This window comes from Thermobia domestica, chromosome 16, assembly GCF_964235325.1.
Source record: "Thermobia domestica chromosome 16, izTheDome1.hap1.1, whole genome shotgun sequence".
NCBI lineage: Eukaryota > Metazoa > Arthropoda > Insecta > Zygentoma > Lepismatidae > Thermobia > Thermobia domestica.
The window spans coordinates 37,451,788-37,467,325 of NC_137469.1; the positions used below are offsets into that span (position 1 = coordinate 37,451,788).

At 36.8% G+C, this 15,538-nt stretch overlaps 7 non-coding genes across 7 annotated transcripts; all 7 read right to left on the minus strand.

Moving 5' to 3' along the window:
* Positions 1-79: 79 nt before the first annotated feature.
* Positions 80-152, minus strand: TRNAK-UUU (transfer RNA lysine (anticodon UUU)). The gene has a single exon. It is a non-coding gene; the product is annotated as a tRNA-Lys (tRNA).
* A 5,243-nt stretch (positions 153-5,395) lies between these two features.
* TRNAI-AAU (transfer RNA isoleucine (anticodon AAU)) lies at positions 5,396-5,469 on the minus strand. The gene has a single exon. It is a non-coding gene; the product is annotated as a tRNA-Ile (tRNA).
* A 207-nt stretch (positions 5,470-5,676) lies between these two features.
* On the minus strand, positions 5,677-5,749 carry TRNAK-UUU (transfer RNA lysine (anticodon UUU)). Its single transcript has one exon. It is a non-coding gene; the product is annotated as a tRNA-Lys (tRNA).
* Positions 5,750-11,010: 5,261 nt separating this feature from the next.
* Positions 11,011-11,084, minus strand: TRNAI-AAU (transfer RNA isoleucine (anticodon AAU)). The gene has a single exon. It is a non-coding gene; the product is annotated as a tRNA-Ile (tRNA).
* Positions 11,085-11,291: 207 nt separating this feature from the next.
* On the minus strand, positions 11,292-11,364 carry TRNAK-UUU (transfer RNA lysine (anticodon UUU)). Its single transcript has one exon. It is a non-coding gene; the product is annotated as a tRNA-Lys (tRNA).
* Positions 11,365-14,417: 3,053 nt separating this feature from the next.
* Positions 14,418-14,491, minus strand: TRNAI-AAU (transfer RNA isoleucine (anticodon AAU)). Its single transcript has one exon. It is a non-coding gene; the product is annotated as a tRNA-Ile (tRNA).
* Positions 14,492-14,698: 207 nt separating this feature from the next.
* TRNAK-UUU (transfer RNA lysine (anticodon UUU)) lies at positions 14,699-14,771 on the minus strand. Its single transcript has one exon. It is a non-coding gene; the product is annotated as a tRNA-Lys (tRNA).
* Positions 14,772-15,538: the final 767 nt, after the last annotated feature.

Sequence of the window (15,538 nt, forward strand, 5' to 3'; positions counted from 1 at the left end):
GTATATAGCAGAAATAGTTTTTATATTATTCAACGAATCAATATTCGTATTTTTTAAATTAGAAAAAGGAAGTATACATCGCCCGGACAGGGACTTGAACCCTGGACCGTTAGGTTAAAAGCCTAACGCTCTACCGACTGAGCTATCCGGGCTGACACACTCTTTTCGGGATAGATAATTTCGGTGCGATGTCGTTTCTGAGTATGTAGTACAGTCGGGTGCAAAAGTTAGGGACAAAAGTGAGCTTTGTATGATTTATCACTCGGAAAGTGGCATAGATTGGTGAAACTTTGAACCATACAGAGAATGTAGCTTTGCAGTATAATACCAGGTATGATCTCAATAACAATAAAGAAACATGTGATTACAAGAACAAACATGACACTTTTGCACGTATACAATAAGTAGTACCGAAGACACTTGGTGTGCCCCTGACATCAGTAGTTAAATAATTTTTAAAACGGTGTGTGATCAGCACGGACAGTAATACAAGCTCTGCAACGTGCTTCCATGCTGTTCACAAAGTGATATGGAGTTCCATTCGTTCACCAGCACTATTGATAATTGCTGGATGGCCATTGGTGTATCTGAACGTGCTGCGACCCCTCATTCAACTCACCGACTGCAAATGGTGCCACCGATGTGTGTGGGTTATCGAATTACAATTCAATGCCAGTGGGCAGTCTTTTGATGGAACACCCCTCGAATTTTCCTTGTTTTCTTTTTCTTTCTTTTTAGAATTTTCGTGTATTCCTATGTTATGCAAGTGAAACGAATTCGTTTCCATAAACTCAGTGAATAGTAACAATGTTTACTCAATTTGTACTGTACAATATATTGCTATAGTGAGCCTCTGGCTATTTAGAACAAAAAGTACCAATAAATTATATTAAATTAAAGTTATTACTCCCAAATTATCTTATTCGTAAGTATGAAGTCTTATAGGTTGACTATATCATTCATCTGTCTGTCGATATATATCAGAGCTAAAACGGTAACATACCGAGATATGTCTTGTTGGAATCACTTCAGCGTCCCAAGAATAAGTTTCATTTATTCCTTTAACCCTCTGGTAAAACTAAAAATGATAGAAATTAAGTTACTTCCGATTTCAACGTTGATCAATATAGAGCAGAAACGATAACAGATAGTGAGACTGTTCCCAAGAATGGATTCTCTTTCTTTCGTTAAACCCTTGCGTTCTAGTGACATCCACGTGAATGTCAGGAAATACTCCGTTACAAAATACCAGTGACATCGATGGGCATATCATGAAAACATATCTTTTATTAAGGATAGAATTAATCCTGCAGATGGTGAAGTACGGTATTTGAGTGGATGCAAGGCACGAGTTAATTCAACTATTTTTCCTTAGGTGACAGCACCTTACAGACAAAGAAATGTTTTGTCTCAGTGGATGGCTGGTCTAAGGGAGCATTCAATTACGACATACATGCGTTTTGACGATAAACAATTGGCAACTTCAAGACAGGAAGAAAGGTGTAAAAAGTCTTTAATCTCCAGTCAGTACTGCCAACCTGAAGCAACATAAAATCCCTTCAGAACATCAAAATTTCTGTTTTTCAATTCAAGTGTTCCACAATGTAAATATTTTCTTTTATCAATAATTTGAATGCTCTCCGTGTGCGTACACAATAACTATACCCTATATAACGGTTTAGACAGTCGTTTAACATCAAATGAGAACCTGGTATTACAGAACGCACAAAGGAAAATGACACCTGAAACGCAAGGGATTAAAACTCTATTCAAACCGGAAGTGATAGATATTAAGAATTTCCTGTTTTAGTGTTGATCGCCATGAAGCAAAAAGTGATAGATACCGAATAGCAATTTTCGGCAATTAAAAGTTTGAAAAGTATATTCTATTTACGACTTCATTCCTCAAGTGCAGCCGGAAGTTCTATGAACCAGTATCATTTTCTGGTTTGAATATTTGTCTTCGTATAACGAAAATGCTAGAATAGAAAAGATGGCTACTGAATATGATTTCAACGTCCCAAGAGTAAATTTAATCTCTGATCTTGCTGCTGTATTACGAATAGAAGTTATAAATAGATCTACTACGATCAGTTTCAGAATTGAGTTCGCGTAAGTCTCAAGTCTATTGCAGTGTCATAATGCTTCTTCGATCACAAAATTAACAATAATATCTGTTCTAGATTTGTTAGATCCGTTTAAATCCCATTCTGTACTATCTTTAAAATCATGAACTTCATATTGGCATAAAGATTCATTTCGTCACTCAGTCATAGTTACTTTTGTTATAAACGATGGCCCGAATAAGGAATCGAACCCTAGTTAAAATATAACTACTATCGTGCTTCCTTTTTCTTTTTTAATAATCGCAACCTGAACACTTGTCTCTGAGGTCTTGTAAGTAAATCTTATTTACTTTTCTCATAATTATTCAACCAATGTTGCCCATCAATTGAATTTGAATTGATTTGTGATTTGCGTCTCCTTCACCAGCAAGGCTATAACAGACGTGGACCTACACCTTAAGGTGCAATCCGAACCGCATTAGTTCCTGCCGAGAATCAAACCCGTCTCATACGCCAAAGACGCGTAGGTTGTCCACACAGCCACTAGGAAATTCAGTATTGCCCACGAAACGAGAAGTGTTTCCTCATCTCGTTATTTTATTTACAATTCTTGTCTCGTCTCTATTCTAACAAAACTTATCTCGTATATTTTTGTAAATTTATTACTATTATTGTTATACGAAATTTTATCTAAAGGTGATCTGAACGCTTCCCCGTCACGTCACAAAATGTCCCCGAACGGTGTGATATAACAGCTGGAGTACACTGTGTAATGTCTTGCGTATCGTTCAGCACTAATAAATGCTCTTAATTGTGTTCCTACAATCTCACTATCAGTTTCATACTATCAATCATGTAATACTAAAACAGTGTAGAGATCTTAAACATGGGTAAACTAGTGTTACGAGAATTGTCTTGTTTCAAATTTGAAAATGCACTTTTCGTCTCGAGAGGATACGATTTCTCGTGAAAGAAGGACTCTAAATGTTACTATTTCGTCTTGTAATGTAACATTTTCTGTTTGTTTTGGTATGGTGCATAGCCGCGAAATATTCCCATTTGCACGTAGCATCCAGTAAAGCAGCCCTGGCCACGGCGAGCAGATAGTGGAAACTCTCCTCTTGAGCGCTCACGAGCATTCTACGTGCAAATATCGTTGTTCGTGCTTCGTGAATCTTCGGGTTTCGTCCTTAGAGGAGCGGAAGTGTTGTCAACCTTGGCGGTAATCACTAGCTTACCAAATTAAAAAAAAAGTATGTATTGATTGCCATTTAGTGTATAGTGTTTTTTACAATGTGGTAACCGTTAACTATAGGCACACAAACTTGTAACAGCAATCAAATGATAAACTGTGCACGTTCCTTTTCTTCTTTTTTCTTTTCTTTTGTTGAAGAAGGATGTGGTGGAACCAAACCATCGCTTACATTTATAAAAATTTGCTAGTTTGCCCAATGGAAAACCAGTTTTCAATATATATATTATCAAGTTCTTAATCCGAGTGTGGGTTTGTTATATTATGTTGTTTCACTTTTTAGGAAAAGAGATAATCTGTTGATACGAAAAAAAAATACTGTAGCACTTGTTTGTAATTATCTAAGTATTATCTCCAGAAAATTAGCTTATGCATGTATGTGTGTACGAAAAGGCTTAGCAAGGGGTTGGTTGTGAAGATGTGAAGCCACTATTACACTATCAATAGGAAGAATAGTATTTCTTACTCCTCTTTTAAAGTTACTTTGATCGCAAAGAATCAAACAAAATATTAAGAGAGCCAAAGAGATTTTCCATTTTTAAGAGTGACCATTAGTGACTACCATTAGTGTGTTTTTTTTTTTTTTTAACAAGGAGTGTCTTTTTAATAAGGAAAAATATATTGTCCCTGGCTGGTTGCTTGCCGGTGGCTTGTTAAAAGTGAGAAAGAATGTTAAATCATATCAACGACTGAAGCTACACGCTTGTCTTTCTTCGATAGTTACTAAATGATTTTGAAAGTCACAATGTTGTAGGCCTACTGTAACAGCGTAAACTCGGAAAGAAACGTTCCAACTGAATGATACGAACAATTATTCCCAATGTCTTGAACATGAAACGTGGGTTACACGGATAACGCTTAAAGTGGGCTGGACTGCACTGGAATTTCCTTCCGGCAAATTAGTGTTTGGTCGGAACTCAGTTCTTCTGTGTAATTCTCTCTTAACAACATTTGAACATTTCTTTTAGATAATAATAACTAACTAACTAACTCTATGGCCTATGGAACCCGAAGGTTCAATGCCGCGTTTACAAAATATTTCCACTAACTTCTGTCCTTAGCCAACTGGATCCAGTTTCTACTCTGTACTCTTATTTCTGCAAGATCCATCTTAATATTGTCTTCCCATCTACGCCTAGGTCTTCCTAGTGGTCTTCTTTCAATTGGGTTTTCAGTTAAAATTATGAAAGCGTTTCTAATTTCTTCCATTCTGGCTACATGGCCTGCCCACCTGAGCCTTCTACACTTAATGACCCTAACAATGTTAGGTGAGCGGTATAAACTATGCAATTCCTCGTTATGAATTTCCTCCAATCCCCATTTTCATCCCTCTTTGGTCCGAATAATACTAATACTACTACTACTAATAATGATAATAATAATACCATTATTATTATTATTATTATTATTATTATTATTATTATTATTATTATTATTATTATTATTATTATTATTATTATTATTATTATTATTTTCAGCCTCCCGTCATTCTGCTTTCAATCTAGCAACAAAAGGCGTTTACAACTTAGCAAACGTGAAGCGAATGACAAGTTACAGACCGAGTGCTAATGTAATACAACGTCACGAATTGTGTAAGCAAGCTAAAGAGGTCTGAAACAATTCGTTTCCGATTTTTGCAGTCGTTTTTACGTCTGAGAGCTGACATGTTTAATATTAGTTTCTTTCTTTCTTGTTCATTTTTTAGTTACTTCAACGCTAACTGTAACCCCTATCATGCGTCTCCCTCGACCAAAAAACGTTCCAATTTTATTTCCTGCAGTGTTTTCGCGTCACTGCTTTTAAAATGGGGAGGGGGAGAGTACATTTGCACATTTCACGCTTGCGTCTGCTCAATGCTTCAACATCGTGCGAATTTCTGACCAGGCTTGGCCGTAGGTTTTTTGCCATCATGTGTGGTTGGCAACACTTATCGGATGCAATGGAAGGGGCGAAGCTAGTGCTCACCTGTTCTTGTCTCGCTCGTGCTCCGGCTCCGGGAGCCAATTCATGGACAGGCCTGCAGTAAAGCAAGCTAGACTCACGACAAACGTATCAAACCGTTCGATTATAAAATTTATGGCCAGTAAGGGGATCGAACCCATGACCTTCGCGTTATTAGCACGACGCTCTAATCAACTGAGCTAACCGGCCTCATTGCCAGTTAAAATTTATTTTCGTTTTCGTAGAAAAGTTGCTTGATTGGTCATAATTAACATCTACTTTACGCTTTGATGAGCTCAACTAAATACTATATCATCTTCACGATTAGTCATTAATTGGTATATAGCAGAAATAGTTTTTATATTATTCAACGAATCAATATTCGTATTTTTTAAATTAAAAAAAGGAAGTATACATCGCCCGGACAGGGACTTGAACCCTGGACCGTTAGGTTAAAAGCCTAACGCTCTACCGACTGAGCTATCCGGGCTGACACACTCTTTTCGGGATAGATAATTTCGGTGCGATGTCGTTTCTGAGTATGTAGTACAGTCGGGTGCAAAAGTTAGGGACAAAAGTGAGCTTTGTATGATTTATCACTCGGAAAGTGGCATAGATTGGTGAAACTTTGAACCATACAGAGAATGTAGCTTTGCAGTATAATACCAGGTATGATCTCAATAACAATAAAGAAACATGTGATTACAAGAACAAACATGACACTTTTAAACGCATACAATAAGTAGTACCGAAGGCACTTGGTGTGCCCCTGACATCAGTAGTTAAATAATTTTTAAAACGGTGTGTGATCAGCACGGACAGTAATACAAGCTCTGCAACGTGCTTCCGTGCTGTTCACAAAGTGATATGGAGTTCCATTCGTTCACCAGCTCTATTGATAATTGCTGGATGGCCATTGGTGTGTCTGAACGTGCTGCGATCCCTCATTCAACTCACCGACTGCAAATGGTGCCACCGATGTGTGTGGGTTATCGAATTACAATTCAATGGCAGTGGGCAGTCTTTTGATGGAACACCCCTCGAATTTTCCTTTTTTCTTTTTCTTTCTTTTTAGAATTTTCGTGTATTCCTATGTTATGCAAGTAAAACGAATTCGTTTCCATAAACTCGGTGAATAGTAACAATGTTTACTCAATTTGTACTGTACAATATATTGCTATAGTGAGCCTCTGGCTATTTATAACAAAATGTACCAATAAATTATATTAAATTAAAGTTATTACTCCCAAATTATCTTATTCGTAAGTATGAAGTCTTATAGGTTGACTATATCATTCATCTGTCTGTCGATATATATCAGAGCTAAAACGGTAACATACCGAGATATGTCTTGTTGGAATCACTTCAGCGTCCCAAGAATAAGTTTCATTTATTCCTTTAACCCTCTGGTAAAACTTAAAATGATAGAAATTAAGTTACTTCCGATTTCAACGTTGATCAATATAGAGCAGAAACGATAACAGATAGTGAGACTGTTCCCAAGAATGGATTCTCTTTCTTTCGTTAAACCCTTGCGTTCTAGTGACATCCACGTGAATGTCAGGAAATACTCCGTTACAAAATACCAGTGACATCGATGGGCATATCATGAAAACATATCTTTTATTAAGGATAGAATTAATCCTGCAGATGGTGAAGTACGGTATTTGAGTGGATGCAAGGCACGAGTTAATTCAACTATTTCTCTTTAGGTGACAGCACCTTACAGACAAAGAAATGTTTTGTCTCAGTGGATGGCTGGTCTAAGGGAGCATTCAATTACGACACACATGCGTTTTGACGATAAACAATTGGCAACTTCAAGACAGGAAGAAAGGTGTAAAACGTCTTTAATCTCCAGTCAGTACTGCCAACCTGAAGCAACATAAAATCTCTTCAGAATATCAAAATTTCTGTTTTTCAATTCAAGTGTTCCACAATGTAAATATTTTCTTTTATCAATAATTTGAATGCTCTCCGTGTGCGTACACAATAACTATACCCTATATAACGGTTTAGACAGTCGTTTATCATCAAATGAGAACCTGGTATTACAGAACGCACAAAGGAAAATGACACCTGAAACGCAAGGGATTAAAACTCTATTCAAACCGGAAGTGATAGATATTAAGAATTTCCTGTTTTAGTGTTGATCGCCATGAAGCAAAAAGTGATAGATACCGAATAGCAATTTTCGGCAATTAAAAGTTTGAAAAGTATATTCTATTTACGACTTCATTCCTCAAGTGCAGCCGGAAGTTCTATGAACCAGTATCATTTTCTGGTTTGAATATTTGTCTTCGTATAACGAAAATGCTAGAATAGAAAAGATGGCTACTGAATATGATTTCAACGTCCCAAGAGTAAGTTTAATCTCTGATCTTGCTGCTGTATTACGAATAGAAGTTATAAATAGATCTACTACGATCAGTTTCAGAATTGAGTTCGCGTAAGTCTCAAGTCTATTGCAGTGTCATAATGCTTCTTCGATCACAAAATTAACAATAATATCTGTTCTAGATTTGTTAGATCCGTTTAAATCCCATTCTGTACTATCTTTAAAATCATTAACTTCATATTGGCATAAAGATTCATTTCGTCACTCAGTCATAGTTACTTTTGTTATAAACGATGGCCCGAATAAGGAATCGAACCCTAGTTCGTTAGGTTAAAATATAACTACTATCGTGCTTCCTTTTTCTTTTTTAATAATCGCAACCTGAACACTTGTCTCTGAGGTCTTGTAAGTAAATCTTATTTACTTTTCTCATAATTATTCAACCAATGTTGCCCATCAATTGAATTTGAATTGATTTGTGATTTGCGTCTCCTTCACCAGCAAGGCTATAACAGACGTGGACCTACACCTTAAGGTGCAATCCGAACCGCATTAGTTCCTGCCGAGAATCAAACCCGTCTCATACGCCAAAGACGCGTAGGTTGTCCACACAGCCACTAGGAAATTCAGTATTGCCCACGAAACGAGAAGTGTTTCCTCATCTCGTTATTTTATTTACAATTCTTGTCTCGTCTCTATTCTAACAAAACTTATCTCGTATATTTTTGTATATTTATTACTATTATTGTTATACGAAATTTTATCTAAAGGTGATCAGAACGCTTCCCCGTCACGTCACAAAATGTCCCCGAACGGTGTGATATAACAGCTGGAGTACACTGTGTAATGTCTTGCGTATCGTTCAGCACTAATAAATGCTCTTAATTGTGTTCCTACAATCTCACTATCAGTTTCATACTATCAATCATGTAATACTAAAACAGTGTAGAGATCTTAAACATGGGTAAACTAGTGTTGCGAGAATTGTCTTGTTTCAAATTTGAAAATGCACTTTTCGTCTCGAGAGGATACGATTTCTCGTGAAAGAAGGACTCTAAATGTTACTATTTCGTCTTGTAATGTAACATTTTCTGTTTGTTTTGGTATGGTGCATAGCCGCGAAATATTCTCATTTGCACGTAGCATCCAGTAAAGCAGCCCTGGCCACGGCGAGCAGATAGTGGAAACTCTCCTCTTGAGCGCTCACGAGCATTCTACGTGCAAATATCGTTGTTCGTGCTTCGTGAATCTTCGGGTTTCGTCCTTAGAGGAGCGGAAGTGTTGTCAACCTTGGCGGTAATCACTAGCTTACCAAATTAAAAAAAAAGTATGTATTGATTGCCATTTAGTGTATAGTGTTTTTTACAATGTGGTAACCGTTAACTATAGGCACACAAACTTGTAACAGCAATCAAATGATAAACTGTGCACGTTCCTTTTCTTCTTTTTTCTTTTCTTTTGTTGAAGAAGGATGTGGTGGAACCAAACCATCGCTTACATTTATAAAAATTTGCTAGTTTGCCCAATGGAAAACCAGTTTTCAATATATATATTATCAAGTTCTTAATCCGAGTGTGGGTTTGTTATATTATGTTGTTTCACTTTTTAGGAAAAGAGATAATCTGTTGATACGAAAAAAAAATACTGTAGCACTTGTTTGTAATTATCTAAGTATTATCTCCAGAAAATTAGCTTATGCATGTATGTGTGTACGAAAAGGCTTAGCAAGGGGTTGGTTGTGAAGATGTGAAGCCACTATTACACTATCAATAGGAAGAATAGTATTTCTTACTCCTCTTTTAAAGTTACTTTGATCGCAAAGAATCAAACAAAATATTAAGAGAGCCAAAGAGATTTTCCATTTTTAAGAGTGACCATTAGTGACTACCATTAGTGTGTTTTTTTTTTTTTTTTAACAAGGAGTGTCTTTTTAATAAGGAAAAATATATTGTCCCTGGCTGGTTGCTTGCCGGTGGCTTGTTAAAAGTGAGAAAGAATGTTAAATCATATCAACGACTGAAGCTACACGCTTGTCTTTCTTCGATAGTTACTAAATGATTTTGAAAGTCACAATGTTGTAGGCCTACTGTAACAGCGTAAACTCGGAAAGAAACGTTCCAACTGAATGATACGAACAATTATTCCCAATGTCTTGAACATGAAACGTGGGTTACACGGATAACGCTTAAAGTGGGCTGGACTGCACTGGAATTTCCTTCCGGCAAATTAGTGTTTGGTCGGAACTCAGTTCTTCTGTGTAATTCTCTCTTAACAACATTTGAACATTTCTTTTAGATAATAATAACTAACTAACTAACTCTATGGCCTATGGAACCCGAAGGTTCAATGCCGCGTTTACAAAATATTTCCACTAACTTCTGTCCTTAGCCAACTGGATCCAGTTTCTACTCTGTACTCTTATTTCTGCAAGATCCATCTTAATATTGTCTTCCCATCTACGCCTAGGTCTTCCTAGTGGTCTTCTTTCAATTGGGTTTTCAGTTAAAATTATGAAAGCGTTTCTAATTTCTTCCATTCTGGCTACATGGCCTGCCCACCTGAGCCTTCTACACTTAATGACCCTAACAATGTTAGGTGAGCGGTATAAACTATGCAATTCCTCGTTATGAATTTCCTCCAATCCCCATTTTCATCCCTCTTTGGTCCGAATAATACTAATACTACTACTAATAATAATGATAATAATAATACCATTATTATTATTATTATTATTATTATTATTATTATTATTATTATTATTATTATTATTATTATTATTATTATTATTATTATTATTATTATTATTATTTTCAGCCTCCCGTCATTCTGCTTTCAATCTAGCAACAAAAGGCGTTTACAACTTAGCAAACGTGAAGCGAATGACAAGTTACAGACCGAGTGCTAATGTAATACAACGTCACGAACTGTGTAAGCAAGCTAAAGAGGTCTGAAACAATTCGTTTCCGATTTTTGCAGTCGTTTTTACGTCTGAGAGCTGACATGTTTAATATTAGTTTCTTTCTTTCTTGTTCATTTTTTAGTTACTTCAACGCTAACTGTAACCCCTATCATGCGTCTCCCTCGACCAAAAAACGTTCCAATTTTATTTCCTGCAGTGTTTTCGCGTCACTGCTTTTAAAATGGGGAGGGGGAGAGTACACTTGCACATTTCACGCTTGCGTCTGCTCAATGCTTCAACATCGTGCGAATTTCTGACCAGGCTTGGCCGTAGGTTTTTTGCCATCATGTGTGGTTGGCAACACTTATCGGATGCAATGGAAGGGGCGAAGCTAGTGCTCACCTGTTCTTGTCTCGCTCGTGCTCCGGCTCCGGGAGCCAATTCATGGACAGGCCTGCAGTAAAGCAAGCTAGACTCACGACAAACGTATCAAACCGTTCGATTATAAAATTTATGGCCAGTAAGGGGATCGAACCCATGACCTTCGCGTTATTACCACGACGCTCTAATCAACTGAGCTAACCGGCCTCATTGCCAGTTAAAATTTATTTTCGTTTTCGTAGAAAAGTTGCTTGATTGGTCATAATTAACATCTACTTTACGCTTTGATGAGCTCAACTAAATACTATATCATCTTCACGATTAGTCATTCATTGGTATATAGCAGAAATAGTTTTTATATTATTCAACGAATCAATATTCGTATTTTTTAAATTAAAAAAAGGAAGTATACATCGCCCGGACAGGGACTTGAACCCTGGACCGTTAGGTTAAAAGCCTAACGCTCTACCGACTGAGCTATCCGGGCTGACACACTCTTTTCGGGATAGATAATTTCGGTGCGATGTCGTTTCTGAGTATGTAGTACAGTCGGGTGCAAAAGTTAGGGACAAAAGTGAGCTTTGTATGATTTATCACTCGGAAAGTGGCATAGATTGGTGAAACTTTGAACCATACAGAGAATGTAGCTTTGCAGTATAATACCAGGTATGATCTCAATAACAATAAAGAAACATGTGATTACAAGAACAAACATGACACTTTTAAACGCATACAATAAGTAGTACCGAAGGCACTTGGTGTGCCCCTGACATCAGTAGTTAAATAATTTTTAAAACGGTGTGTGATCAGCACGGACAGTAATACAAGCTCTGCAACGTGCTTCCATGCTGTTCACAAAGTGATATGGAGTTCCATTCGTTCACCAGCACTATTGATAATTGCTGGATGGCCATTGCTGTATCTGAACGTGCTGCGACCCCTCATTCAACTCACCGACTGCAAATGGTGCCACCGATGTGTGTGGGTTATCGAATTACAATTCAATGCCAGTGGGCAGTCTTTTGATGGAACACCCCTCGAATTTTCCTTTTTTTCTTTTTCTTTCTTTTTAGAATTTTCGTGTATTCCTATGTTATGCAAGTAAAACGAATTCGTTTCCATAAACTCGGTGAATAGTAACAATGTTTACTCAATTTGTACTGTACAATATATTGCTATAGTGAGCCTCTGGCTATTTAGAACAAAAAGTACCAATAAATTATATTAAATTAAAGTTATTACTCCCAAATTATCTTATTCGTAAGTATGAAGTCTTATAGGTTGACTATATCATTCATCTGTCTGTCGATATATATCAAAGCTAAAACGGTAACATACCGAGATATGTCTTGTTGGAATCACTTCAGCGTCCCAAGAATAAGTTTCATTTATTCCTTTAACCCTCTGGTAAAACTAAAAATGATAGAAATTAAGTTACTTCCGATTTCAACGTTGATCAATATAGAGCAGAAACGATAACAGATAGTGAGACTGTTCCCAAGAATGGATTCTCTTTCTTTCGTTAAACCCTTGCGTTCTAGTGACATCCACGTGAATGTCAGGAAATACTCCGTTACAAAATACCAGTGACATCGATGGGCATATCATGAAAACATATCTTTTATTAAGGATAGAATTAATCCTGCAGATGGTGAAGTACGGTATTTGAGTGGATGCAAGGCACGAGTTAATTCAACTATTTCTCTTTAGGTGACAGCACCTTACAGACAAAGAAATGTTTTGTCTCAGTGGATGGCTGGTCTAAGGGAGCATTCAATTACAACACACATGCGTTTTGACGATAAACAATTGGCAACTTCAAGACAGGAAGAAAGGTGTAAAACGTCTTTAATCTCCAGTCAGTACTGCCAACCTGAAGCAACATAAAATCTCTTCAGAATATCAAAATTTCTGTTTTTCAATTCAAGTGTTCCACAATGTAAATATTTTCTTTTATCAATAATTTGAATGCTCTCCGTGTGCGTACACAATAACTATACCCTATATAACGGTTTAGACAGTCGTTTATCATCAAATGAGAACCTGGTATTACAGAACGCACAAAGGAAAATGACACCTGAAACGCAAGGGATTAAAACTCTATTCAAACCGGAAGTGATAGATATTAAGAATTTCCTGTTTTAGTGTTGATCGCCATGAAGCAAAAAGTGATAGATACCGAATAGCAATTTTCGGCAATTAAAAGTTTGAAAAGTATATTCTATTTACGACTTCATTCCTCAAGTGCAGCCGGAAGTTCTATGAACCAGTATCATTTTCTGGTTTGAATATTTGTCTTCGTATAACGAAAATGCTAGAATAGAAAAGATGGCTACTGAATATGATTTCAACGTCCCAAGAGTAAGTTTAATCTCTGATCTTGCTGCTGTATTACGAATAGAAGTTATAAATAGATCTACTACGATCAGTTTCAGAATTGAGTTCGCGTAAGTCTCAAGTCTATTGCAGTGTCATAATGCTTCTTCGATCACAAAATTAACAATAATATCTGTTCTAGATTTGTTAGATCCGTTTAAATCCCATTCTGTACTATCTTTAAAATCATTAACTTCATATTGGCATAAAGATTCATTTCGTCACTCAGTCATAGTTACTTTTGTTATAAACGATGGCCCGAATAAGGAATCGAACCCTAGTTCGTTAGGTTAAAATATAACTACTATCGTGCTTCCTTTTTCTTTTTTAATAATCGCAACCTGAACACTTGTCTCTGAGGTCTTGTAAGTAAATCTTATTTACTTTTCTCATAATTATTCAACCAATGTTTCCCATCAATTAAATTTGAATTGATTTGTGATTTGCGTCTCCTTCACCAACAAGGCTATAACAGACGTGGACCTACACCTTAAGGTGCAATCCGAACCGCATTAGCTCCTGCCGAGAATCAAACCCGTCTCATACGCCAAAGACGCGTAGGTTGTCCACACAGCCACTAGGAAATTCAGTATTGCCCACGAAACGAGAAGTGTTTCCTCATCTCGTTATTTTATTTACAATTCTTGTCTCGTCTCTATTCTAACAAAACTTATCTCGTATATTTTTGTAAATTTATTACTATTATTGTTATACGAAATTTTATCTAAAGGTGATCTGAACGCTTCCCCGTCACGTCACAAAATATCCCCGAACGGTGTGATATAACAGCTGGAGTACACTGTGTAATGTCTTGCGTATCGTTCAGCACTAATAAATGCTCTTAATTGTGTTCCTACAATCTCACTATCAGTTTCATACTATCAATCATGTAATACTAAAACAGTGTAGAGATCTTAAACATGGGTAAACTAGTGTTGCGAGAATTGTCTTGTTTCAAATTTGAAAATGCACTTTTCGTCTCGAGAGGATACGATTTCTCGTGAAAGAAGGACTCTAAATGTTACTATTTCGTCTTGTAATGTAATATTTTCTGTTTGTTTTGGTATGGTGCATAGCCGCGAAATATTCCCATTTGCACGTAGCATCCAGTAAAGCAAGCTAGACTCACGACAAAGGAATCAAACCGTTCGATTATAAAATTTATGGCCAGTAAGGGGATCGAACCCATGACCTTCGCGTTATTAGCACGACGCTCTAACCAACTGAGCTAACCGGCCTGATTGCCAGTTAAAATTTATTTTCGTTTTCGTAGAAAAATTGCTTGATTGGTCATAATTACCATCTACTTTACGCTTTGATGAGCTCAACTAAATACTATATCATCTTCACGATTAGTCATTCATTGGTATATAGCAGAAATAGTTTTTATATTATTCAACGAATCAATATTCGTATTTTTTAAATTAAGAAAAGGAAGTATACATCGCCCGGACAGGGACTTGAACCCTGGACCGTTAGGTTAAAAGCCTAACGCTCTATCGACTCAGCTAACCGGGCTGACACACACTTTTCGGGATAGATAATTTCGGTGCGATGTCGTTTCTGAGTATGTAGTACAGTCGGGTGCAAAAGTTAGGGACAAAAGTGAGCTTTGTATGATTTATCACTCGGAAAGTGGCATAGATTGGTGAAACTTTGAACCATACAGAGAATGTAGCTTTGCAGTATAATACCAGGTATGATCTCAATAACAATAAAGAAACATGTGATTACAAGAACAAACATGACACTTTTATACGTATACAATAAGTAGTACCGAAGGCACTTGGTGTGCCCCTGACATCAGTAGTTAAATAATTTTTAAAACGGTGTGTGATCAGCACGGACAGTAATACAAGCTCTGCAACGTGCTTCCGTGCTGTTCACAAAGTGATATGGAGTTCCATTCGTTCACCAGCTCTATTGATAATTGCTGGATGGCCATTGGTGTGTCTGAACGTGCTGCGATCCCTCATTCAACTCACCGACTGCAAATGGTGCCACCGATGTGTGTGGGTTATCGAATTACAATTCAATGGCAGTGGGCAGTCTTTTGGTGGAACACCCCTCGAATTTTCCTTTTTTCTTTTTCTTTCTCTTTAGAATTTTCGTGTATTCCTATGTTATGCAAGTAAAACGAATTCGTTTCCATAAACTCGGTGAATAGTAACAATGTTTACTCAATTTGTACTGTACAATATATTGCTATAGTGAGCCTCTGGCTATTTATAACAAAATGTACCAATAAATTATATTAAATTAAAGTTATTACTCCCAAATTATCT